This window comes from Eumetopias jubatus, unplaced genomic scaffold, assembly GCF_037043125.1.
Source record: "Eumetopias jubatus isolate StellerSeaLion01/CBP00866 unplaced genomic scaffold, mEumJub1_p1.0 scaffold_14, whole genome shotgun sequence".
In the NCBI taxonomy this organism is placed as follows: domain Eukaryota; kingdom Metazoa; phylum Chordata; class Mammalia; order Carnivora; family Otariidae; genus Eumetopias; species Eumetopias jubatus.
Window position 1 is genome coordinate 68,436,636 of NW_028274820.1, and position 24,588 is coordinate 68,461,223.

General features: G+C 40.5%; 1 long non-coding RNA gene across 1 annotated transcript in view; it reads right to left on the reverse strand.

The window, feature by feature from the left end:
* Window positions 1–8,568: 8,568 nt before the first annotated feature.
* LOC148162524 (uncharacterized) overlaps window positions 8,569–24,588 on the reverse strand; it is a 108,385-nt gene continuing 92,365 nt past the window's right edge. Inside the window, exons 10-11 of the long non-coding RNA XR_015766797.1 lie at window positions 16,810–17,006; window positions 8,569–9,124 (exon numbers count right to left, since the gene is read on the reverse strand). This is a non-coding gene — a long non-coding RNA (uncharacterized LOC148162524). The remainder of the gene's footprint in view (window positions 9,125–16,809; window positions 17,007–24,588) is intronic.

Genomic DNA, 24,588 nt, shown 5'->3' on the forward strand with positions numbered 1-24,588 from the left:
TTCCAGCTGGAAAAAGAGGAAGTCTGGCTTCAGAGGTTATTTTAACTCAGAAGTATTTTACACACATACACATATATGTTGTGCTTGCGTATAATAAACACAAATTTGGAAAAACTGGACCACTGTTCTTTGTGCTCTGTAATTTACTGCATAGTTTACTGTTAATGTGGGAATAGTGTTTAAAAACATATTTTAAACTAGTCACCGTAAAACAGAAATCATTATTTCATGGTGAAATCTAGAGTTGAGAATTGCTACACAGAACATGGGCTCTGTCCGCAAGACCTCAGCCAGGCAGGAGCAGAAGCAGACATGGAAGAGACAGTTTCAGTATAATGCAGAGAAGATGTGGTTGAGCTACTGCTACAGAATGATCTGGGAAACCATGGAAATGGAAATTGTTCATTTGTTGGACATATTTCATTTGATGGACAATAGGTCTTGGAGGAGACAATGCTTGAGGGGAATACTGAAGCATAAATAGGGTTAAGGAATTCAAAGAATTGGAATGAGGTGGGTCATGTGCTCTATGCAAAGGACAGTCCCAGGCATAGAAGAGCCTGTCCAATAAAAGGTGGGAGGTTCTGTTTATTAGGAAAGATAATGGGAAGATGAATCCGCAGGTAGGAAGGGGCCAGGTCATGCAAGGAGTTTGGACACAGTGGTTCTCAAACATCTTGGCACATCAGAACCAACCAGAAGTTGTCATCTGGTAGGGCCAGGTTAGATGGGGGAATCTGTAATTCTGATAAGCTCTTCAGATGACTTGATGTGGCCAGTCAGCATGAAGGCCTTTGGGAACAATTGCTATAGGATCATTGAAGGGTTTTAAACGAGTGACTGAGTGGGTCATAGTGCATGTGAAACAGAAAACCTCATTAGTTAAAAAAAATATGTGAAAACTAATACATGCTTATTACAGAAAGAAAATGCACAAACAAAATAAAAGAAGACGTGATCCTATCATTTATCCTTCAAATCTACTTCTGACAGGTAACCAGTCTTAATTGTTTGATGCAAACAACTGTATATATAGTCTTACACACACATAAATGGGATCAGATCAAAATAATAATAGGTAACAACATGTGCCTATAGCACTGTTCTAATAATAACACATATATTAATTCCCTAAATTTTCACAACTCAAGGTGATAGGGATTATTATTAGGCCAATTGACAGATGAGGAAATGGGGGCATAGAGAGGTCCTAAAGTGACAAAACTAGCAAATGGTGGATCCAGGATTCAAACTCCAATTGTCTGGCTCCATTATCCTCCTCTTTCATATTATTATGCAGTTAATTTCTTTACTTAAAAATAGACTTTGGATCTTCAAAAAGTTAAACATAGAATTTCATATAACCTAGCAATCCCCCTTCTATATATACCTCCAAAGAATTGAGAACATGGACTCAAACAAACGCATGTACACACATGTTCATAGCAGTTCTAGTCACAATAGCCAAAAAGTGGAAATAATCCAAGCACAAGACCTGATGAATGAGTAAACAAAATGTGGTTTGTTCATATGATAGAAACTATTCAGACATACAAAGGAATAAAGTATTGAACGAACCTTGAAAAAGATGATATTAAATGAAGAAGCCAGACACAAAAGGCCACATATTGTATGATTCCACTTATGTGAAAGATCCAGAATAGGCTAAGAGGGACAGAAGGCAGCTTAGTGACTGCTAGGCCCTGGAAGAAAGGGGAGTGAGGGATGATTGCTTAATGGGTATGAGGTTTCCTTCTGGAATGATGAGAATGTTTTGGACCTCGATAGTGGGGATGATCACAGAGTGATCAGAGTGAATGTGCTTAATGTCACTGAATTATGCACTTCAGAAACTGTTAAAGTGGTGAATTTTATGTTATGTTTGTTTTATAGGTATTACCATTTTAAAGTGTGGAATTCAATGATATTCAGTACATTTACACTGTTGTGTAATCAAGACCTGGAACACAGTAGGGGCATAATAAATATAAATATATATTTTTTACAGTTTTATGATTTTAAAAGAAGTACGTGCTCATTAAAAAGATTCAAGTAATACCGAAAGAAAATTAGTTATAATAACGACATAAGGACAACAGCTAACACACTTCCTGTCTACTGGGTTGCAGACACTGAAGTGAGAATAGCAGAACATTTTATACTCAAAGCAGCCCTATGACCTAGAGCTATTCTTATTCTCAATTTACAGATGAGACAACAGAGGCTCAGTAAGATTAGGGATGAATTGGTTAGTAAACAGAATTGAAAATTAGATGGATATTTGTCACAAAGTATTCTTTCTCACAAGGTATTTAATAAATTCCAGATGAAACGTAAAGCTAAGGAAGGACAGCAGATGTTATCTAAAATCTAAAAACTTTTGTACTTTTAAAGAGCTATAAGCAAAAGTAAAAGATAAATGGTAAAGAAAATATTTTCAATATCTATTAAAAAGAGATACTATATTTAATATGTTAAAAATGGTTACTAAAGAAAAAGAATAAGAACCCAAGAGAAAAATGGGCTAAGAATACAAAGAGGAATTTCATGAAGGAGAAAGTACAGTCATTAAACATGTACTGATTTAAGGAGTGATAATGACTGGGGGCTTCTGGCTGGCTCAGTTGGAGGGGCATGTGACTCTTGATCTCGGGGTTGTGAGTTCGAGCCCCATGTTGGGTGTAGAGATTACTTAAAAATAACATCTTTTAAAAAATGTTAAGAGGTAGGGCACCTGGCTGGCTCAGTCCTTAAGCATCTGCCTTCAGCTCAGGTCATGATCCCAGGGTCCCGGGATCGAGCCCCGCATTGTGCTCCCTGCTCCGCAGGAAGCCTGCTTCTCCCTCTCCCACTCCCCCTGCTTGTGTTCCTTCTCTCTCTGTATCTTTGTGTCTCAAATAAATAAATAACATCTTTTTAAAAAATGTTGAGGTGATATAGATTAAAACAGCAAAGAGATTGCTTTTTTGTCTACAAAATTTTAAAAAATAACATTACCCTGTAACTTATGAGGTTATTGTGTTATTGGGAAGCCCAACTCACTCATCTCTGGAGAGCAATTTAGTAACACATTATCTCTCTACTGGAGCCTATATTTTTAGCACAGTTAGCTTTGTATAAAGCTGTGTGTTTGATGGTCCCTCCGTTTTGAAAATATTGTCACCCCCACTACCTCCGCTCTGCGATAACCACTGCTATACTCTTCCATTTTCTAAGCACTTCATTTACATGATGCCATGCAATTCTTAATACAAATCTGTAAGAGAAGATCTTTTTACCTCTGTATTTTACTTACAGATAAATGAAGATCAGAGTGGTTAAGTAATTTGCCCAAGGTGATACAGGAAGCCAAATTTGAACCCAAGTATTCTAGCATGTTGGTGAAGATGACAGAGAATTCAAAATGACCTTCTATTGGTTCCTGCAGTAAAATTATTTCAGAAATTAGTGATTTGAGTATTCAAGGTATTTCCTTTCTCTCATCTGCATTATTTTTTTTAGAAGCTACCTCCACCCAATTTATAGTTATTCACCCTCAAATAGTGGCTTGCTGGTTGTTAACACAGTGGATGTGGATGACCATGGCCCTGTTCTGCATCTATATAGTTCTTCACCACATTTCACGCAGTTTTAAGGCAGACTTCTTAGGTTTTAGTGAGCTTTCATTTAGCGCACTTCTACAGGCTTGAGATGCTCTGATACTCTGAGCAAATGAAGAAAGTTAAAAACCTACAATCCCTAGCATGTCCTGTTACCAATGTGGGTCCAGCACTTCAATTAAGCGGAGAGGCCCAGAATGCAATGCACTCCAGTCGCTCTGGGGGGCGCAGTTTCTGACTACGTGGAGAAAGGAGAGGTGGTCTGGGGAATGGCTGACCGGTCTTCTGGTTGTCTTAAAAATGTCTATCCAGGCATTAGAACAGTGGTTGCATGGCAAAAAGTCTGAATCAGGAGGATGAAGTTGGGAAAGGATGAGGGATATCTGTCCATATTTCAGAATGAAAGCGTCCATTATTTTCAGAGGTAAAGCATCAACGAGTCACTTGCCTTTGTCTGCCACTTGACTTTGGAATTAGAGAAATTTCTCCCAGATTCTGGCGATAGTCCTTTTAAAAAAAAATTGTATTATGACTGTCACTAAAAGAAAAAAACACTCTTTGTATGTATTTTTGTGGAAAGTAGGAGAGGCTGTGTAAGGACAGATATGAGTTTTAACCAATTCTTTTGAAAATCTGTAATAAATAATGAAATCTTGGAGCTATTTATCTCTGTAGAAATGAGCACAGCTATTTATTTGATAATTTCCACATGAAAAGCTTAATTTTGGAAGCATATTATAAAAGAATCACTGTGCATAGAGTACTTTATTCCAATGTTTATATTCATTTGGGCCTTGTTAGGACAATTCTGAAGTTAATATTAATAGTTACATTGATGGATGGCTCAACTGTTTTTTCCAGGTAAGGCTGTAAGTTTCGGGGAAAATTCTTTATAATAGATAGTTTGGGGGGTAGGGCTACATTAGAAAATATTGGTTAAATTAGCAGATAAATTCCATGTCTAACTGATGATTGCCCAAGTGAAAATGAACCCACGGTCAGCCAGTTTCTGTTCATAAATATGCCAGAGACTCCAGCAGATCGGGAGGCTGGCATTTCTGGTTTGAGCTGCGAAAATAACAAGGCCAAAGTATCCAGCGCAATGTTCTCTAATACCAGTCTCATTTTGCAAGGTCATGGTGCTCAAGGTCATCCTTAAGTGCTACTGTTTTAGTTCAGTAAGGTCTCTAGCCCTTACTTCACTCTAGCTTTAAAAAACAAAACAAAACACGTTTGTCTTTAAAACGATAGCACTGACATAAGCTAGAGCCACAGAATGCCTAAGGGTGAACACCAGCTTGTCGTTCCCTGGGGGTGACTACGTATGTATACTTTAAGTTTCAGGTTTAATCACCATCCCTCTTCTCTTATTCATTAAATGAATAAAACATCACCTTATTTATAAGATCATATGTATTAAAGTATTAGAATCTAATACAAATGAGCCTTTATCAATGTAATGACCTTTCAAACTACACAGATCTTACCCAGTTTTTTCTTTTTTTATTAACATAAAATGTGTTATTTGTTTCAGGGGTACAGATCTGTGCTTCATCAGTCTTAACACAATTCACAGCGTTCACCATAGCACATACCCTCCCCAATCTTATCCACTCCTTTTTAAAAAATCTGCAATTTAGACATTATTATTATCCTTACTCTCTAGGTGAGGAAACTGAGGACCAGCAGATTCCACGCCATTTGATGGTGGAACATGGGAGGTGAACCCTGTTCCTGTGATGTGACCAGAGGTCCTTGGGCTACTACTCCAGGGCTCTTTCTACCATTGCAATGGTCTCTGAATATAGACTGTGCTTTTTTCTCCTGTATTGGAAAGGTTCCTTTGTCACAGTTTACACAGTAACTGCCTAGAAAATATTGCTTTATTTTAAAACTTTATAAAATCTGCCTAACAATATTGCAGCAAGTTTGTTTAATATATAAGGGGGAAAACTGTTTCATTGTCAATGTGGAGACTCACTTAGGCCCCCAGAATTAATATAAAGATTATTTTAAAGCAAAGACATTTGAGATTTAATAAATGCAACAAAAAGCCTTCCTTTATAGAAATTTCTGTGAGTGGGGCTGCCAAGAATCCCCTCTCCAGGGAATTTTTATGTCCGTGAAGGAAAAAGCTAAGACCAGTCTGACTTGCATAAACATTATCACAAACTTTCTTATTTGTTCTCGTAGAAATCCATTTATTCCTTCCATAGAAGCCTTTTCTTCTCCTCTTCCTCCCCCACATTAAGTTAGGTATATATAAACTCCCATCTTTACTGTTCAGAAAGCCACTCTTTTGTGTATTCCCATATGCATATAAATAAGTTTTGGTTGTTTCCCTGTTAACCTGTAAGTTTATATTTAATTTGCAGGCCTCTAAGACCTGAACTTAAGAGGGTAGAATAAAAATGTTTCCTCCCCTACACCATTACCTCAAATCAGATACTTCTAATTTTTTCATTGTAATAAAAAACATGTAACATAAATTAGATTATCTTCTTACATATTTGAATCCAGTCTCTTTTACTGGCTTATTTTGTAGTAACTGCAATAAATCTATACCTTTTTCATAGATAATCATTCTATTAGATACAATTTACTGAGTACTATTTGGTGTCAGTAAGTGGGATAAGTTATTTCATGTTTTAGCCCATCCAATTTTCTCGTATCTTTAAGGTAGATGTCAGTATTTTGTATATTGCAAATGAAAAGTTTGAAAATCAGAATGATTAACCAGCTTGGCAAATTTAACACAACTAATTAGCAAAGCAAGGACGGGTGCTTGCTTTTCTTTAAAATTATCAACTTAATGACAACACATGATTCAGTCAAGGGGTCCTCCTGTAGTACATCTAACAACATTTGTTGGACCATTAGGTCACTTCCAGACTTCAATAAATAACAGAACTAGGAAGTGTTTTGAATGTTGCTTTTCCCACTATTTGGGTTACTTCTTTAGGACAGATTCTCAGAATGTAGTTCTTAAAGTCAAACATTATGGATAATTTTGTGGTTCGTAATACATATACCAAATTGCTTTGCAAAAGCATGTTTTTCAGTTTGCATAGTAACCATTGTTGAATCTAAGCTGTACTTTACTTTTGTTCCACCTTTCTCTGGAAGCCTTTTTTGAGTGTAATAGCTATAAAACAAATGATAAGTATCCATGGAGAGGTTTTACAAACACTTTACAGATAGCTCCCCTAGTGGCATGGGACAGTGAAATGTGGGATACACTGCTGGCCCTCAGGAAGCTAATCATGAACCAGTGGTATATTTAAAAACAGATAGGATGCCCAAATGCATATGTTAAGATAGTGTAATTCTCCCATCTTATCCCTCTCTGGTTGGATCCATGTTTAGGCTTTACAAACGAAAAAGGCAAAAATCTAAAAATGATTCCATTAAGGAATCAGAAAGTAAAGCTTGTGAATCAATATCCACAGAGGTGAAATGATTCAACTGGAAAGAATCCCTGCAGTCTTCCGGTGGCATGAGAAAGAAGACCAGCCCTTCCTGATGTGGGATGTGGTATAAAGGACACAAGTTGTGAATAAGGGTAACCTGGATTGGAGAGTCAGCTCTTTTACCTACTTGCTGTGTGACTGTGGGCAAATACTGATCTCCTTGGGTCTCAGTTTCCTCATCTGTAACATGGGGATAATATCCTTTTCAAACAGTTGCTGGAAGGACTGAATGAGGTAATGCAGTAACATAATCCACATGAGGAAGATACTCACCAAATACAGTGTGCCGCCTTCTCTGCCCCAGGGAGGGAGGGAGGAGAATGGAACTCAGGACAGCCAAAGGAGCTTCCATTTTAACTGGAATATTTTGCATCTTTTGTACAAATGCACTAAGATCTGAAGCAAATAGGAAAGAAATATTGACATTTGTTAATCTGGAGACAGCGCTTGTTAAATTATTTTCTGTATTTTTTTTCTGTTTTTCTCTTTAAGTTTTTAGTTAAAATTCTTCTGGTGTCTGGCATATAGGGAACACGCATTATGGATTCAGATGTTTTCTCACATCCTTGTCAGAAGCTGGCATCACTACTCTGGGACACAAGGAAACAAATTCTGGCTTGTAAACCTGAGCCGAAGTGGAACTGTACCTCTAGGGAACTGCACACCCACATTTTGTAATGAAGTTCAACACATCAAGTTCACCCTCCACTGTGCATACTGGATAAATACAAGCGTCCCTGTACTGCCTTCTTTAGCATTGCTACTCGGTGCGGAGACATGGGGTTTTATGTGATCTATAGTCTACAGCTGGCTTCCATTTTCCATACGGGATTTTCTATCAAGAAAAGCAGTTTACATTTTAATTTACTGTAGCATGCGACTCCTGCCAATGCATGTGTCACCATGATATCCACACTGGAGCCCTCCCTTCCCCGCAACAATGTTTATTTAGTCTATACACTTTGTTTATAGTGTCCTCATGGAAATTCTGAATTTAGGGTTATGAAAGTAACTCTTACAGAGCTCCCGAATGTGGTGGACTGCTTTGAAAGGAGGCTTTCCTGAAGCTTATAATAAACCAGCTGATGACCATGTACAGCAGGGTGAGCTTAGAGATGACCTCAAGCTACCTTTATGTTGCAACAAATATTCACATAACACACAACACATGGTTCATCAACTCAGAGGGTTTTCAGCCTCTCAAACAACACTGGGCTCCTGAGTCGTTTTGTTGTTCTTTTTCAATCTCCCCGTTTCCCATCTTTGTTCCCTCCCATTCTTCTCTCACCTTGATTCTGAGAAAGGAAAAGGGAGCATTCTGGAAATAGAAATTAAATTAATTAAGCCCAACCAAGTGTGCATTTTGATGGACTCCCCCGTTATTTCTATTCTATGGAAAAAGACTCATTGTTCACACAAGCTGGGCTCATTGAGAGCAGTATTCTTCCACTGCCAGGGAAAGAGAAAAATAGTCCCTTCCCTTCCCTTCCCTTCCCCTTCCTTCCCTTTCCCTTTCCTTCCTTCCTTCCTTCCTTCCTTCCTTCCTTCCTTCCTTCCTTCCGTTCTTTTATTGGCAGAATTGATGCAGGGGACACATGGCTGTCAGCTCACTCAGGGGTATGCACAGAGGAATTTCAGAATATTTTAGATGTTACAAAATTGCAAGTTAACAGCTGACAGAGGTAGTTACGGAAATTAGTCTTTCAAATCATTTATCAGAGTGGTTACAATTCCCGTTTCAAGGCAGGTGAAATAATAATGGATATTTGGAACTTGAATCCTATTCAATGCTTGCAAGAGAAAGATTATCTTCACCCAAATTCTTTGAATAAATGCAAGAACCAGGACTGCCTGGGCAGATCCTGCTGCCGCCACTGTTTTAATATGATGCTTAGCAGCGGCCAAGGCAAAAGGCGAAGAGAGCTGATGCTCATTGCCATTAAACAAAACATTCCTCGTGAATCCATATGTCATCCGTGCTGCTCCCAGGCTGTTTGAAACCAGAAGTCAGAAACAATCCTCAGCCTTAAATGTGACAGCGAAGGGTCCGGCTTCCTTCAAGAGAGAAGAGAAAACCCTTGTCATGAAAATGCTGCTCTCTTGCTCAAAAATGATTCCCTTGGTGTTCCCAAATATTAAAATGGCAACAGGCTTTTAAGCCAAAAAGCAAACTCCTCCAAGTAATTACAGTGCATAAAGGATAACTGGAAAATATGTTGTGGGAAATCAAGGGAAGGAAAGCTCTTTTCCATTTTGATATTTGGCAATATAGCACTTTTATGATATTTGGTTATGGCAATGTAGCTCAGCTGGGTAGAAGGAAAACACCTAAAAACCCAAAGCCCATCAGTTTTACAATAGTGTTTCAATAGGGTTTCCGCTGAGATTTAGTGCAGTCCTAGGTGCCCTTTTGTGGGAACATCAATACAAGTATTCATAGAGTACTTTGCAAAATGATGTGGGCAAATGATATACAACCAAAACAAAACAAAAAAGACCAGTCAAGTTGAAACCCTGTTACCACCAGAAAACCCAGCAGAGAGCAAATATTTCCATGTGGTAATTTAAATGATGTGATAATTTAACCAAGGTATGCAGTGGGAGACTTGTTTATCTTCTGTCCTCTAATGTGGCCATCTTAGGAAGACATCCACTTTTAAAGATGGCATTTAATTAAGAGAGCAAATTAGAGAAAATGCAAGAACGATCATAAAACCAAAATTCGGGGGACATGCCACCTTGAATCTCTTCTGCCCTCTGCTGGGTATTGCATACATCCTCTTTGTCGGGGGGGGGGTGGGGTGGGGATCAGGGTATTGGCAGGTGTGGGTTTCTCCACCTCAACTCCTCCTAGAAAACAATGTTAAGGTGGGTCTGGATGTAACAAATATCTCCCTTCTGCTGAATCTTATAGGTAAATACCATGGGAGTGAGTCAGGTGTTTATTTCTTTTCTTTTACTAGTTATAAAATTATGAAAAACATACATCACATAAAATTTACCCTTTTAACCCTATTTAAGTGTACAGTTCAGTGGCATTAAGTACATTCATATTGCTTTGCAACCACCATCCATCACCAGAACATTTTTCACTTTGCAAAACTGAAATCTTATACTCATTAAACACGAACTCCCCCATTCCCCCTTCTCCCAGCCCCTGGCAACCACCACTTGACTTTCTGTCTCTATGAATTTGACTACTCTAGGTACTTCGTATGGTATGATCTGGTGTTTATTTTTAAAGCTCATAATGAAATAGGAAAAGCACATCTAGGTCATAATGAGGAGAGAGGAAACTAAAAGAGTACAGCATAGTATTGGCAAGCTTATGAAGGAGGCAGGGAGTTAACATAAAGTGGCAAGTGGATAAACGGAACAGTGTAGCAAAGCCTGGCAAGTGTCTCACGGTTCCAACTCCTTAGCTTAAAAGAAGCCCCACATAAGTAAATTGTACAAGGAACACAGCTGCTATGTGGCAGGTTTGAGTCTAGGTTTTTGTGACTCTAAAGTTTCACTGCATTGATATTTTCATTTTATTAACCAATTTCCTCTAGTGCAGTTACTCATCTTTTACAACATTGAGAAATTCCCCAGGGATAAAGAACAGGTCTCTTTCTCACACATACGTTGGTCCCCTATCAATTAATTTAATTTAATTTTATTTTTTATTTATTTTTCTTTTTTTAAAAGATTTTATTTATTCATTTGCAAGAGAGATAGAGAGAGAACAAGCAGGGGGAGAGGCAGAGGGAGAGGGAGAAGCAGACTCCCTGCTGAGCAAGGAGCCCGATGTGGGACTTGATCCCAGGACCCTGGGATCATGACCTGAGCCGAAGGCAGACGCTTAATGACTGAGCCACCCAGGCGCCCCTCAATTAATTTTAATATGTTTGACTTCTGAGACCTTGGACCCCAAGTATCCTCTATTATCTTACCCTTGGTCTGAAACACTGTAACTTAAGAGTGGCTGTTCATTACCTAGAGCTTGGACCCCTTGAGGTCCTAGGATCTCGACAGTCATTGTCACTTGGGTTTACCCTGGTTCAGTAAGATTTTTTAGAGGGATCCGAGGGGAGGCAAAGTTCATCAAAGTCATTCCCACACTAGAAGTGAGGAGTGAGGAGGAGCTTCTAAACTGCGGATTTGTAGATTCAGCAAAAGGATTAATTGGGACAAACAAACTACACTGTTTTGTTTGTTTTTTAATAAGCACAGGTGTAGCCAACAACCAAGCAACAAAAAGAAAATTGAATTGTGATGTGCTTTCCAGGGTTAACACCTGGTCAGTAGCATGTTGGAACAGTGGGCATGGCTCGTGGATTCTGCTGGTGCCCCTCACTCAGCTCTGATGTCCTCAACATGGGACTCCTGGCATCTAGATTCTGTGTGTTGGGTTCTCTCCTTTCAAGGCTTCAAGTGCCACTGAAAGTCAGAGTCTTTATTATCTTCTGCATTTCTAATGTTCTAGCTGTTGGTGTTCTTGTTTGCTCGACAAGTCTGTGCATTTGCTGGAGAAGCAATGTTCTCATCTTATTAAATCTGTTTAAAAACAACAAGCAGATAGACTATCCTCATTGCTGATGCTGGCAGTGTTGGGAGGGAATGTTCTAGTTCTGCCAGACTGAGGGAGATCCTGCCCAGTGCTCCTCCCTGTACAGGCCCAGGGTAAGGGCCCAGTAAACAACAGCCATGGTTGGCATTCAGCACCCTGGGGAGATCCCATGCAGGAAAATGGAGTAAGGGCAACATTTATGCCTATCTTCTCTTATTAAATGTCATCACGGAATCTGTTGACATTAGCCAGCTGTCGCACCGACTGATCCAGCTTATGTCCTCAGCATTCTTTGATGTCTTCCTGACACTCACACTCCCCATAACTCTGGCACCCATCCAGCACCCTCAGCTTTGCCCCCAGAAGGTGAGTTTCCAGCACAATTTAGAAAAATAAAGAGAAATAAAAATGCTTCATTTCCTTCAGATCATCCTGAAGCCAACTCTCAGGCAAGAATTTAGGTGCAGGTGGCTTCCTGGGAGGTGATCCCAGGGAGCAGAAGCAGGCAGCGCAATGAGACAGAAGAAGAAAGTCAACAAAGGGGACACAGAGGAGGGGGCTGCAGGACACAATGGGGACTCAGTCCTTCTAGGAACTTTCTGAGAAACTGGAACATGCCTCAGGACCCAAGCATGGCCAGGCTGGGCACTTACCCGGGTTCTCCCCAGGGTTCTACTCTCCCACTCCCTGGATGTACCCGTGTGCAACCTGTATTGTTGAGAAGGCCCCCGGCAGAATGTCACACTGTTCGGAAGAAAGTAGTGAAGGTGGAGAAAGCTCAAGGCCACAAAACCTAGGTCTTTTACTATGAATCTGAGCCAGAGTCCAGGAGCTGGGAGCTTACTCTTACTTAGGAAATTTTAAAATATGACACACTCACTCCTCTAGGACCTTCAAAATTATTTGATCCCACTGTTTGGTGTGACAGTAATAGATCTGGTTTCTCGTAATTCTTTGTCTGTGGTGGCAGTAGTGGCAATGGAAATAAGTCACAAGGGGCACCTGGGTGGCTCAGTCAGTGAAACATCTGACACTTGGTTTTGGCTCAGGTCATGGTCTCAGGGTTGTGAGATTGAGCCTTGCATTGGGCTCCATACACAGCAGGGAGTCTGCTTGGAGTTTTTCTCTCTCCCTCTCCCTCTGCCCCTCGCCCCCCACCCCAAATAAATAAACCTTTTTTAAAAAGTCACAGAAGTCATGGCAACACTGGGCTGAAGGCAGGCTCCCCCAAAACATGATAAGCTGCCTAATTTTGAGGTGGCTTCCAATAAATATATTTTCTGATGGCCACAGAGGGAGGCACAGGTATGAAGATCTAGAGTAAACAAGTTGGCATGGATTCTTAGGAGGTTTTCCTGGTGGGACTGAAGACACCAAGCCAAAGAAGATGGCACTTTGTTGGCTTGTGGAAAAAGATCTTAAAGTGACTAGTAGGTTCATTCAGTTGCTTAGAGGTGATGAAAACCCACAGTTCCCTGGAATTCCCTTGCTCCTCTAAAATTCAGACTGGATTGGGGCGCCTGGGTGGCTCGGTCATTAAGCGTCTGCCTTCAGCTCAGGTCGTGATCCCAGGGTCCTGGGATCGAGCCCCACGTCAGGTTCCCTGCTCAACGCGGAGCCTGCTTCTCCCTCTCCCACTCCCCCTGCCTGTGTTCTCTCTCTCACTGTATCTCTCTCTGTCAAATAAATAAATAAATAAAAATCTTTAAAAAAAAGTCAGACTGGATTAACAGAAGTCAATCATCCCTGAGTTTTGTGTTTGTCTTTTTTTGGGGGGCCAATGAAAAACTTATTTTGTCGATAGAAACAGTTATCAATGATGATGCAAGTGTTTCTGGGTCCTGAGCATCCTGAGAGGACCTAGAAGTGCCTGTGAATCATTTGATTAAGATGACACATATGTGTTCTCCTCCATCAGCTTTGGGTATATTTGCCATTTTATATCTCATGAATGGTTTTTTGGCTAATTTTTCTTGAGCTCTATGCTATGCTGCTAAGGTTGCCATGATTCCTGAACCTGAAAAAGCAGTTGACAAATCCACTAAGGTAAGGTGCTACCCATGCTGAAAACTATTTGTGAGGTGGGGATCCTCTTTCACCATTTATGATTCATTCAACAATGTTTTGACCAAAATACCATGTCACAGGTTAACAGAGGATCTGATGGGAAAAGATGGGCAGGGAACTTGCCCTTTGTGCACCATCCTGTGTTTGGGGACATGGGAGTGGGGATGTCCTCAGGGGACATTAACTGTGTGCTCGTCTTGGCAGCTCAGGGGGAGGGTTTGTAAAATGCTGAGAATCTGGTGGCTTCGGGTAAGGGCCTGGGATACCATGATGAAAATTAGTCCTTGAGAGAGAGAAAGGTCAGCAAAGTTCATTCCAATACCCTAGACGTGAGGAGGGAGGAGAGAACGTGAATAAATTTGTTCTCTTGGTCATTTGAGTTTAGGAAATCTATTCATAGTCTGGGTCTTGGCTGTTGTGTGCTCAGAGATACTAAAGTCTATACTTTATAGTTAATTTTTATTTTAACAGGAGCTTGGGTCCATTATGGAATGAAGGTTTGGGGTAGCCAAGAACCAAGTGTTGAAGCATGATATACATGAATGTTGATGCAAATATTCTCTGGTTCATCCTCTAGGGACTGGGCCTACAGTCCCTCAGAGTGGGGCTTCAAAGGAACTAAACCCACTGGAATCCTCACAAGAAGCTGCTCTAGTCCCATTAGAGCAGCAAAAGCAATATGGAAGTGGATGGTTAGGAATTGGAGGTGGCGCCCACATGAGGCCACATGAGGCGTTTTTGTCTTCATCCCCATGATCCCTTACATTCTGTTCTTTCAGAGCGCCAGCACCGATATTAAGTATTACAACATGACAGGCAAGACAGGGTAGTGGTGTTCCCAATCAGAGACAAGGACTCCAAATTGAGAGTGGGTTCAGTTACTTGCTTTGGGTGAAAAAATTGTAAGTGCCAGAGCAGGACATAGCACCAGGTCTCAGACCCCAGGGTGTTGTGCTTTCTGCCCAGCAATCGTGACTTTCTGTCTCCCGTGTGTTTCAGCTGCACCTTCTATTTCTGTACACCCATCTCCTTTCTTTCTTTTTTTTTCCTATCTACCTACCTACTTACCTACTTACCTACCTACCTACCTACCTATTTCTATTCATGTAGGAAATGGCCTACCATGCAAGTCAGTCTTTTTTTTTTTTTTTTGAAATGCTTAGTCTATTTTATTTATTTTTTATTTTTTTGAGAGAGAGAGCAGGTGCAAGCGGCGGCAGGGATGGGGGGCAGAGGGAGAGAGAGTGTCCCAAGCCAACTCTACACTGAGCACAGAGCCCGACATGGGGCTAGATCCCACGACCCTGAGATCATGACTTGAGCCAAAATCAAGAGTCAGACGTTTAACCGACTGAGCCACCCAGGTGCCCCATGTAAGTTAATCTTTTAAACAAGGGATAAAATTGACTGCGGGACAATAGCCAAATTGCTATTTCTGGTAAAACATTTCTTTAATTTGAGCTAAATTCAGAATTTGTTGATAATTCACTCAAAGCATAATATGAGCTATCTGTCAAGACGGAAGTAATTAGTGATAATTCAATGAAAGGGGACAGTTTTATTTTATTAAAAAAGTCATTTAAGAACTTTAGACATTAACAAACTCATGCAGTTAATGTTTTTTGCTGTATATAAACAATTAATGTACTAAGTACTCTGTCCATTAAAGGCAGTTTAGCAGGGTCTCCATTTGGAAACACTTTGTAGATTATTCGTTTGAGTAACTCTCTGTACTAGAGAATGATGTTTTTGAGTGAAAATGAACTTGAGAAGACAGGCTATTGTTAGAAATTGTTATTCTATCATGGAATTGAACAAGAGTCCAGGCTTTATTATCAGAGAGCAGAAAAGGAGGCCAGGAAATAATACCACTTGGCCTCCAGGGAAGGCATAAAGCTCTTCTGCATTAACCCAACCCATCCCATGTCAGAGGAATTCTAAAGAGAATGGATCTGAGTAGTAGGGTATTCAATGACTCCCAGCACTTAGATGTAGAGAATTTTGAGAAACAAGGAAAGAGGTTTTGATTCCAGGTCAGAATGGAAAGTTTTCTGTTTTTCTTTTCCCTCTCTGCAAATGTGCTCTCCTTTCTCCTGGCACTACTTCTGAAAAAGGGGTGAGGGGCTGGCCTCCTCCTTCTACCTCCAGGAACCTATTGACCAGAATCAGATTCCACCTCCCTCTTCCTTGCTTTTGTTTGGCATGATTTCCCTTGGAATGGCTTTACCTGGCTGTTTGCATGGCAATAATTCGAGGGTCAGAATATGAGTCTGGGCCTAAGGGAAGTATCTTTGTCAGTTTTGCCCCTACTCTCATAGCTGCCCCATTTAAGAAGTGAGTCATTGAGCCTCCATTAAGGGTTTGATATTGGGTCTGAGCCCAAAGTCCCGCTTAGTGATAAGGTGAAACTTTGCCTAGGCTTATGCTGTGTGTGTTGATCTGTGCTGCATTAATTATCTATTGCTACATAACAAATTATTCTAAAATTTAGTGGCTTAAAATATTAAACTTTTATTGTCTCATGGGTTTTGTGTGTTAGAATCTAAGCAGCTTAGCTGGGTATTTCTAGTTTGGAGCTCTCATGAGGTTGCAGTCATAATGTTGGCTAGGGCTGCAACCATCTGAAGGCTGGACTGGGGCTAGAAGATGAATTCCAAGATGGCCCTCTCACATGGCTGTTAAGAAGAAGTCTGTCTCAGTTGTTGCTCGGTGTTGGCAGGAGTCCTAAATCCATATCAGTTCAACCTCTCTACAGGGCTGTTTAATTGAATGCCTTCCTGACATGGCAACTAGCATTCCTTCAGAGTAAGTGAGTCAAGAGAGAAGAGAGAATGGGCAAGGAGAAAACTGCAATGCCTGTTAGGACCTAGTCTCAGAAGTCACACACCATTGCATCTCTTTGTTAGAACTTAAGCCCACACTCAAGGGTAGGGGAACTAGGCTCTATCTTTTGAAGGGAGGAATACCAGATAATTGGTGGACATATTTTGAAACTACCACACAATCCAAAGACTGCTACTGCTCACCAATCTCTGTGTGTCTCCTTTTGTGTTGGGCACACATCTGAATTTTATATCCTTACTGCTTTTTGTCTTCTTTGTTTTTGGAGTCAGACTCTTACCTCTGTGACTGAAATTGAGTCCATGCATGTCAGCAGAAGTGATGCTCATTTCTTCCACGCCTGGCCTCTTAGAAGCCCATCCTCAATGGCCTTGGAGGCATGTTGAAGATGTTGCCTCTGAGCTCCTAGCATCACAAGCTGAAAGGAGCCACGGTGTGACAAATAGAATCGCTCTGTTGTCTCCAGTGGTCTATTACCTGAGGAAGTAAAACACTTTAATCATTTTAGATGCAGATTTCTGGGTTTATCTCTTATAGCAGCTAAATTTATTTACTCTAATAGGATATCTTCAAGAGGGACTTAAGGAAATGATGTAAGATATGAATATGAGTGTAGGATAACTATGTAATTTTTTACATGTTATCATGGAAAAATTTTGGGAAAATGTAAAATACAATGTTAGTGGTAATTTGGGGATAGTTTTTACTTCTTTAATACTTGCTTTTGGGGTATTTTCCAAATTTTCTGGTGTTTGTCATAAAAATATAACTTAGTATCTTTATTGAAAATTTTTATTGAAGTATAATTGACATATAACATTATATTAGTTTTGGGTGTACAACATAATGATTCAATATTTGTATATATTACAAAATGATTACAGTAATAAGTCTAGTTAATATCCATCTTCATTCATAGTTACAATTTTTTTCTCTTCTGATGGGGACTTTTAAGGTCTACTCTCTTAGCAACTTTCAAATATGCCATACAGTATTATTAACTATAATCACCATGCTGTACATTACATCCCCATAAATTATTTTATAACTGGAAGTTTGTACTTTTGACCCCCTTCACCCATTTCACCCATTCCCACCCTCTGCCTCCAGCAACGACCAATCTGTTTTCTGTATCTAGGAGCTTGTTTTTTTGTTCATTTGTTTGTCTGTTTTTAGATTTCACATATGTGTGAGATCATATGGTATTTGTCCTTTTTTGTCGGACTTATTTCACTTAGCATAATGCCCTCAAGTTCCATCCATGTTATTGCAAATGGCAAAATTTAATTATTTTTTATGGCTGAGTAGCATTCTGTTGTATATGTATATAGACATACATACATACATACATACATACATACATACATACATACCACATATTCTTTACCCATGCATCCATCAGTGGACACATTATTTCCCTATCTTGGCTATTATAAATAGTGCTACAATAAACATGGGAGTAAAAATATCTTTTTGAATTAGTGTTTTTGTTTTCTTCAGATAAATACCCAGAAGTGGAATTGCTGGATCATATGGTAGTTCTATTTTTAATCTTTTGAGGAGCTTCCATACTGTTTTCTGTAGTGGCTGTACCAATTTGGATTCCCACTAACAACGCACAAGAGTTCCCTTTTCTCCACATCCTCACCAACACTTGCTTCTTCTTGTCTTTTTGATAATGGTCATTCTAACAGGTATGAGGGGATACCTAACTGTGGTTTTGATTTGCAATTCCCTGACAACTAGTGATATTGACCATCTTTTCATGTATCTGTTGGCCATCTGTAGGTCTTCTTTGGAAAAATGCCTATTCAGATCCTCTGCCCATTTTTAATCAGATTAGGGCTTTTGCTACTGAGTTATGGGACGTCTTTATATATTTTGGATATTAACCCATTATCAGATATATGATTTGCAAATATTTTCTTCCATTTGGTAGGTAGATTTCTCTTCTTTATGATTTCATTTGTTGTGCAGAAAGAAGCTTTTTGGTTTGCTGTAGCCCCACTTGTTTCTTTTTGCTTTTGTTGACTTTGCTTTTGGATTCAGATCCATAACTTATCTTTAAAAAAGCAAAATACTAATTTTGTAAAGATAATGAATCCTTATCTCTATTCTTATTTTTACTACTACTTTTATTTTTGTTTTTCTTTTCTCTCACTTTGATGACTTATTTTCTTTAAACTTTTGGCATCCAGTGACGAAGATGCAGCTGATTATCTACTCAAGAAAGCTAGTTACATGCCCCTCTTGTCGCCCCCAATGTCAATTGAGATTCCCCAGATAGTAGAGATTCATAACAGGAGAGGGCTGTCAGAAGATCTGTTGGGACTTCAGCATAGACCAGGCAGGAGGAAGAAGCCAGGATCTGATGTGCCAGGTGGGCATAGGTGAACTATGAGAAATAGCTGTTTATGGCTCTAATTCATTCTCGGTTTTGCTTTTGCATTTTGTAATTCCTTGCCTTTTTGTGTTTTTTTCTTTCAGTTCCACAAATTCCTATCACATCTATCTTTCTTCTCAACTCTGCTGTCCTTTAGTTCCCTGATCCTATTTTCTGGAGGTCATGCCCTCCATGTCTTTTTGAAGACACCAAGCCATGCCTTCTGAAAATTTCCTTTCTCCTCCTTCCTTCCTTCTTTCTTTTCTCCTTGGTTTTTGAAACACATTTGTTTTAAAGATTTTATTTATTTATTTGAGAGAGACAGAGATAGCGACAGAGATAGCATGAAAGAGCATGAATGGGAAGGAGAGGGAGAAGCAGGCTCCTCCGCAGGGACCCCAATGCGGGGCTCGATCCCAGGACCCTGGGATCATGACCTGAGCCGAAGGCAGACGCCTAACTGACTGAGCCACCCAGGCGCCCATGAAACACCTTTTTATATATATGCTACTCTAAGTTTTCAGGAAATATTCCCTTTTCCATATGCTTCAGGATATTTTATGAATCACCTTCTGTTTTTCATTTGTTTGTTTGTTTCCACCTATTTTAATAGGGAAATATCTTTCTAGGCCAACAGATGAGATGCTCAGCCTAGAGTGTATCAAAGAGGTTCAAAGAGGAATAAGAAAGGTACTTGCCTCCTGGGCCTACCATCCCAACATTTATCAATACATCCTAACTAACAGTCACAGTACCAAATACTAACCTTACATCAGAGGGAAGAATGGAGCATTCTGGGGGTATAGAAGGGGGAGCAAGTAACACTGCCTAGAGACATCAGAGAAGCTTTGAAAAGAAGGGTAAATTTGAACCCTATCTTGAAGAATGAGTCATAATTCACTCAGCAGAGTACAGGAGGAAACAGTACATGCAAAGTTGTGGAGATGAAGAGAGCAAGTAATTTGGGATAGTGATAGTATAGGGTGATGTCCAGGGCCAGCAGATGACTGCAGACGGATAAGCAGAAGGCCATTATGAAGAAACTCGTGGCCCATGCTAACGATTTTAGATTGCACCTGGAGTTTAAAAAAGGACCAACTGTTGGGTTTTAAGTAAGGGGATGATGTAAAGAGTTCTGCATTTGAAAAGCTCATGGCGGCATGGTGGCAGTATAAAGGATGTATCCAAGAGGCTGCCACTGCAGATGGGGTGATTTCCCATACTTCCTGAGGGACTCCTGGAGACACAAGTGTCCCTGGGCAAGGGGCTACCAATTATTGTGAAAATACGTTTTAATGGTCGTTCTTTCAAAAGAATCTTATTAACCATTTTTCTTCCTTCTATTTAAATATAAATATTTCTACTATATGAAGCATTTAAAATAGCTGTGGATTGTTCTTTCCAGTTAAAAACATGTTTTATGCGCTTGTACCTTGTTTATAGGCTGCCTTTGCCTTTGAATAATCTGAAAATCTCCTCAGAAGTGTGTTGTTTCTCTTTAAAACACTTCCAAACCAATTTTTCCTCCCGTGTCTCCCATGTTCTATTCTCTGGACTTTGGAGGAATTAACATGCAGGTCGGTTTGTGTCTGTTGCCTTCTCTACGTCTCCTGGGACCTAAAGAGTTGTGTAAGCCTGCCAGTCTCCTTTCCAGGACCTTGTATTCTTGGTCCCATCGTGACATCTGCCAGGCTGTGTTTGTTCACTGGGGCTTTTGGCAGCTCCAGTTGCTTGTGAAAATGAGATGATTTATGTAAGACAAAGAAATGCTGCCAAAATGTCAGGAGTTGTGCTGTGTCAGGTAGCTGCATGTTCTCTGCATGGAGCAATAGTCGTTGGAGAGTCATTAGCAATTACTTTACGGCAATTTTCTGAGGTGGGGTAAATCTTTTCTCCAGCAACTCCTGTTTGCACAGGAGCAGAGATGCCAAGAGAATGAAATTCTCTGCCTGTGTTCCTTGGTCCCTGTGGGAGTCCTTCTATGGTGGAGATTACGTGATGCCTCTCCTGTTGAGGATCCTCATTCTACAGGATGCTCAAAGGTATCAAAATATTTCTCTGAATTATAGAAGCCAGTGAGTAAGGAATAATCAATGGGGCAAAAGGAGTCCTAGGAATGTATTTCTTTGAAGAAGGCTATGGGGAATTTCACTGCGCTGATATTTCTCCTAATTGTTGAAGAGATCTGTTTGGATCTTTATGGCCTGTACCAGTCTGCTAGAGCTGCTGTAACAAAATGCCACAGACCGGGTGGCTTAAACAACAAAAATCTATTTTCTTGCAGTTATGGAGGCTGGATGTCCAAGCTCAAGGTACTGTTGGGTTTGATTTGTGGTAAAGCCTCTTTCCAGCTTGCAGATGGCACCTTGTTGCTGTGTCCTCACATGGCCTTTCCTCTGTGCACATAATAGAGAGATAGGGAGCTCTCTGGTATGTGTCTGTCTCTTCCTCCTTTTTTTTTTTTTTTTGTAAGATTTATTTATTAGAGAGAGAGTTGGGGGGGGGGTAGGGAGAGAGTGTCTTAAGCAGACTCCATGCCCAGTGTGGAACCCAACATGGGGTTGCAGCTCACAACCCTGAGACCACAACCTGAGCCGAAAATGAGTCAGATACCCAACTGACTGTGGCACCCAGGCGCCCTGTCTCTTCCTCTTTTTAGAAGAACACCTGTCCTATTGGATTAGGGCCCTGCCCTTATGACTTCATTTAACCTTAATGACCTTCATAAAGGCCCTATCTCCAAATGCAGTCACAGTGGGGGCTAGGGCTTCAACATATGAATTTGGGGGAGGAGGGAACAAAATTCACTCCATAACATGGCCTGACCAGGAAAATGAACACAGAACCTGGAAACCATGAAGGCCAGGGACTGGGAATTTGAGCTTGGACCTCAGAATTAATTGGATCCCTGGGCATTCTGTGAACCTAACGGCAGACCCTATCACCTCTTCAAAAGGTTTTGCCTAGGAAAGGATTCCCTGTTGGTCCTTGGTGGGGCCAAAAGGAAGGGCTGCTTGGGACAGTGGTGTGTCTTAGAAGACGTGAGTAAAAAAGCCAGACTAGAGAAATGAGGGATTTTTAAAAAAGAGGCCACTCTGGATAAAATCCATCACTCTCTCAGCTCATGGCTCTCTTCATACCCCTTTCTTTCCTGGTCTCTACTGTTCTCAATGAACTCCAAGTGGCCTTCTGACAATCCCAGGGCTTCCTCATTCTTGTCCCCATCTTCCCTTGCCTTGTGAGGTGGAGAGACCTGTATTTTATTACACAAAGACAATCTCCAGGAAAATGTTGAAACATCCCCAAGCAAGAGACAATTCTCATCCCTTGTTTCAAGGGCTTGTATCTGCCCTTTGCAGGGCAGGCAGAGGGTGGAAGCAAACACATTTCTACAGAAACACCCACACACCAGATCAAAGGCAATGTTTCCCAAAGTGCATTTTGTGAAATTGGGCCCTACAAAATATTCTGGGAGGAAGGAGTTAGGTGGATAAATACTTGAGAAAATAGAGAATATTATTTTCTTTTCATAGAGATTCATATCCCCAAGAGCAAAAACAAGAAATACTGCAAAAACAAAAAACAAACTGTTTAACTTTTCTTAACCCAGAATTTCCTAAAGTTAAGTGACCAGATAAGCTACCCTTCTTTGAAGAGCAGAAACTTCTTTGGAAAATATTATTCCAGGTTTCTACTGGTCATGTTGGGAATGGGATGACATAAAGAACCAAAATCACAAGATAAGGTCCTGTGGCCACGGAATTTAGTCCCTCCCAGAGAGCCCTTAAGCAATCCCAAAGAAATGGAAATCCATGCTCATTTTAGCCATGGTCTGCAACTTCCCTTCCTAATGCCATTCCATTGTATTCACCATAATCTTCTTCCACATATCCACTCTAAGTATGCAGGAAAAGTGTTTCTTTTCACATTGTCCTAAACTTAGAAAAGGGATATCGGGTCCCCATCAAGCTACTAGGTAAGAGAGTTTTGCGTAATTGAAGTTGAAAAGCATGATTGCGTGGTGACTCAGGTATCTACACCTATGCTAAACAAGGCCATTGTGGCCTTTCTTCAGGGATCATACACTATTTTCTGTATTTCCTTAATACCTGTCTATGCTGCCTCACCTACAAATAATTGGGGCAGTTACTAACACCAGTCTTGCCTATCTCCAAGGTTGGTGACAGAGATTAATAAAGTGAAATTCAAAGAGGCAGTGTTTATTTGGAAAAGAACTGTAAAAAAATACAAGGTGGTATTATTACCCTAAGATATTTATAGGGAACTGCAGAGTCCAAAGAGGCTTCAAAGTCAAATGCAGACCTTGACTCTGGTTCTGGAAGCAGAGGGAGGACAGTGAGTGCTAGAGAAGGTGGAGTTCTAGAGAATAGGAGTGGAGGGTCCATACTAGGGACTGGTCAATTGTCCAGTGATTGATTGTCTCGTCAAAAAGACTTGGTCTTGCTAAAATCTTGGGCATGCCAGGATAATCTAAAACTGCTTTGGAGTTTAGGGCCCTAAGGGAAATAATAAAGGAGACAGGCATTCTCTTGCTTTATCCCTGGACTGTAAGATGGTTTCGGTAAATCGGGGGAAATACAGTGCTGTCCTCTAGTGACAGCAGAAGCAGCATTAGCAAGCCTCATCCAAGGTGTCCAGAACATAGGTGAAGAGAAGGTCCATATCATGTGTTCGTAACCAGCATGGCCTTAATGTCCATGACATCTCAAAGGCTGGCTTAGTTGTTGAAGTATGTGACTCTTGATCTCAGGGTTGTGAGTTTGAGACCCACAACCTACCTAAAAATAAAATCTTAAAAAAGAAAAAAAGGATTCCCTGAAATAAACAGATTCTGAGGAGGCTTGGCAGTGGTTTTAAGTCCTACAGTAACAAGTAGGAAAAAGTGCTAAGGAAGGACAATTGTTACTGTTAATTTGACCCCGCTTTGAACTTCAGCCTTTACTCCTGCAGCACATCACCACCTTTTTTCCAGAGTACCACTGACATACCTGCTAAAATAACCTAACATCCCTGCTCTCTGCATGGTGTTCAAGAGCCTTTGCTCTAAAGCTTTGCAGCCACATTCAAATCCTGATGCTTCTACTTACTACCTGTGTGAGCTCGGGCCAATTACTTAATCTCTCTAATCCTCAACTTCCTTATCTGTAAAATGGGTAAATAGCAAAGCGAAGACAAAAATTCAGTGGTGTTCTGAGGGTGTGCAGAGAGAGGGCAATTGGCTGGGATGGCATCTGGAAAATGCTCTTGGACTGATCAGTTCTCAGGAGGTAGTGAAGAGATAGAGAAGACGGAAGCCCAGGAGGAAAGGTTGAGGCCAGATCAGAGAGGACTTAGGACACCATCCTAAAGGGTTTACATAAACTCGAACAACCCTAAGACATACATACTCTTCAGCTATGGAGTTGAAGCTACCTACACGCTAAGAACTTGTTTCTGTTTCTGTTATGCACCTAGATGGAAAGAGTTCCTTATTCATAACGTAATAGAGTCCTGCACTCTTTACCTGGAGTGTGTAACTCCAGTCATCCAACACAACAGTGAAACAACAGGAGCTAAACAGGCTTCTACATCTTTCCATGTCAAGAGGACTAAGGAACTTGCCCAGGCTTTCATCTGTCCACCCATCTTCCCACCCACCAGCCAATTCATCCACCT